Raw genomic sequence first — 3,539 nt, 5'->3', positions numbered from 1 at the left:
GGAAATCTCAAGTTACTACTGCAAGTAGTACTTCTTACTACTAAGAGCCATAAGAAATGTCCAATGTCATTTTCATTAATGATAATTATCTTTTCCTAATGGAGTTTTGGGGGAAGAGAGATTCTTATTTAATGAAAATGTTTACCCAAGAATTATTTTTTCCCCAGTAGCCAAATAACCAAAACACATTGAAGTATTAAATCAAATTTATATGGCATTTTGTAAGTGTATAACATGACTTTCGTTATGCAGTAAAGAAAGCAGATTTTCAGTTTATGATGTGGTATCTGGAGAAAGGTTTTTACAAGAAACCCAATTTTCTTTGGGGAGCTAGTTATGGTCAGTGCCCTGAGGCATCGACAAAGCCATGTCTCCAGGAGTCTCATTGTCTGGCCTGGAGTTTTGCTGGGAGCACTTTTTCATTATTTATTACAGTCACAAGAAAAGTCTAGTGTAAGTCTTTTGCATACATTGTAATCACGAATTTATTAGTAAAAAAAAATGTCGGTTATTAAATTCAAAATCAAATTTTGAAAGTAAAGAAAATATAGAAAACTAGGTTTGGCCATTAAAAAAATTACTATTTCCTCTAATTTATTTTTTTTTATTTAAAAAAATCAAATGCTCCTAATATTCATTCTCACTCCCCAGAGGCAACTATTGTGAACATTTTCTTGTGTTTATATAGCTCTCATTATATGTGTATATTTCTTGTTTTCACTTACTATGAGTTGACATTTTTCCATAACGAAAACTATAGATCTAATTATAGTAAAATCTACTGAATAGCTAGTCCATAATTTTTCTAGTTAGTCTCTTGATGAACAAAAAAGTTTTCTCCAATTTAAAAAATGCAATATAAAGTGTGCATGTATATATTAATGCAATATAAAAATGTTGTATTAAACACCCTTGCATGCATATCTTTGCCTGCTTGAATTAGTAGATCTCTCAGAAAAAGTCCTAAGAAATGGAACTGAGTCCAAGAGTATGTATACTTTAAAAAAAAAAAAAATAATAAATAAATAAATAAATAAAGGAGTATGTATACTTTAAGTTTTGATAAATGGTGCCAAATTGTTATCCAGAGGACCGTGCTTATATATATACTCCTCATCTACTTCAATGACTCAGTAATATTGCATATTTAATCTTTCCTGTCTGAATGGTGAAAATTTGTATCACACTTCCATGTGACTGTGAGTGAGGCAGAACCTCTTTTCATGTGGTTATTGGTGTTTCTATTTCTCTTCCTGTGGATTCTTAATGTGAATACATTTTAAATTTGCAGCCTCAGTGAGTCCTCTTAATTTCTGTCAAGTTTCCTCAGTGGCTACAAAGGGTTCTTAAAATAAAGGATATGCCCCTTCACCACTCCTGAACAAGAGTCCAGAATCAGAACAACACCCCCTTGGTCAGGTCAGAAAATGTTGGAGATGAAGAAGGAAGAGGGAAGGAGGAGGGGACAGGGGAGGAGGAGGGGTGGGGGAGAGATCAGTGAAGAGAGACTAGAGAGAGACTTGGTAAAGTTTGAATTCTTGAGTGGTGTCATTTTTGAATTCCACACCTACTCTAAAGAGGTATGCCCTGGTCCATTACTGTGAGAGGGGCACTGAAGCAATCCCAGAAATTACCTTGAGTCCCACTGGCAGTCTTCACCTCCGCATTGGTAGTGGGGAGAGTTAGAGTGGAGAACCCATAGCAGCATCACAGTCCTGCATCAGATTTGCAACCAAAAGTAAATTTATTCCTCAATGTCCACCTTTAACAGCATTCTTGTAAATAACGAAAATATGGGCGTCCATAAATCTTGTACTGATCTGTCCACCCCTGTGGAGATGACACACCTAGGAGAATGACTTCAATCACCAGACTCTTCCACTTCGCCTCTATAAACTGTGTGTGAAACACCACCGGCAGGCGGGAGATTCTCATAACATTTATTTTCATTTCCTAATGTGAGCAACTCTGATGTGACACCACACATGAAATAGCATCCCCTCTATCAATGTGTCAAGTCTACAGAGTGATAAAATCAGGAAGTCATACATAAAAGTCCAGTCTTCTAACTTTATTGCCACCCTTTAGAAAGGACATTGCTATTCACCTTTCTCCATTTCTAAAAATAAGCAAAAAGTCACCAAGAACAAGCCTGACTTTCTCATCCATTCTGATTTCCCGGTCATTCTTGTTATCACCGCTCACCTCACTCTCTGCTCACTTGCGGGCACCGAAAATAAAAACCAAGGGATGGGGGGTGGATTCCCAGAAGAGCAGTAGTGATAATGGAGGAGAAGGGCGGGATATAGAGAATCCTAAAAGTAATAAAAATCAGTACTTGATCTTTTTTTAAACAAGGATTCGGATCAAATTTTCCTCTGTTGCTGTGGAAGCATTATTTATAGACTGGCATAAGGAAACAAATTCTGAAAGAGGGACCACTGCCAGCTAGAGGCTCTGGAAGCAAAGGCAAGGTCAAGTCCCCTGATCAGTAGAACAGCTTCTGAGTAATGAATAAAGAAGCTGCTTCTCCTTCAATTTTCCTAGTGGCCTGGATGTACTCAGCCTTTCTTTAACATTAAGGGAACCTAGGCACCTGTGATAGACCGAGGGACTTATGGATTCCAGTTCATAGATGTGTACATTTAAGAAATGTTTTTCTTTATTCTTTTTTTCTACCATTATTAAACAAAAATAGAGCAGGCGTGTGTGTTTAATGGGGCACTACATAAATCCCATCTATGCATTCTCAGTTTAAACCCAAAATAACACTGATTTTTGATAACGTCTTGGAGCCAGGGTTAGGAGAGGTATGTTTTTATTGATTGCAAACAGCAAATTACTCAACAGCCAGAGCAATAAGTCAACAGCATTTTAACCATTTTATTCACTCTAAGAAAACTGAGTAACAGGTTCGCATTGAATAAATATGATTCTGTGTTTACTCAATGACAAATACAAAATGGAAAATAATATTGTTTTTCAGAAGCTCCAGAATCACATAATTCATCTTGAAAATAGAATTCTTTCTTACAATGCTGTTGGGATTTTTTTTTTTTTTTTTTTTTTTTTAGAACTGTGGAACCTAACCCTTGATATGTTTGAGCAGTAAATTTCCTTTGGTCCCTATTTTAGTCATTTCCTACATTCCATGAGCAGGATATGGGAGGAGTGGTTGTTTCCCATTTATCTAATCTTTCTCTGACCTTGGAAACTAAAGGTTAAATTCAACTCCATTCTTGCCCCTGGGTTGACAGAAGGGAATCATTCAGTCATAGCAACCACCCACTTAATTTTCTTTATAAGGCTTTATCCTCTTCAGATAGCAATAGTAAGGAGCTGGAGGGGGAAACAAAGCAAAACTGTGTTTCCCATTCAAAAATACCTAAAAGCTCTCTAACTTTAGCAAAGAAAAACTGTAATTGAATGCTCCTCATGACAAGTGCTTCAAAGTAGTATCATGCTCATATGATTTTTTCTATCATAATAATTATCTTATTTTCTAAAGTGAAATTTTAGTTCCTAAATGTTTAACTAAT

This window comes from Vulpes vulpes, chromosome 4, assembly GCF_048418805.1.
Source record: "Vulpes vulpes isolate BD-2025 chromosome 4, VulVul3, whole genome shotgun sequence".
Classification (NCBI taxonomy): Eukaryota; Metazoa; Chordata; class Mammalia; order Carnivora; family Canidae; genus Vulpes; species Vulpes vulpes.
The sequence above is the reverse complement of the archived record's forward strand: the minus strand, read 5'-3'. Positions refer to the sequence as shown.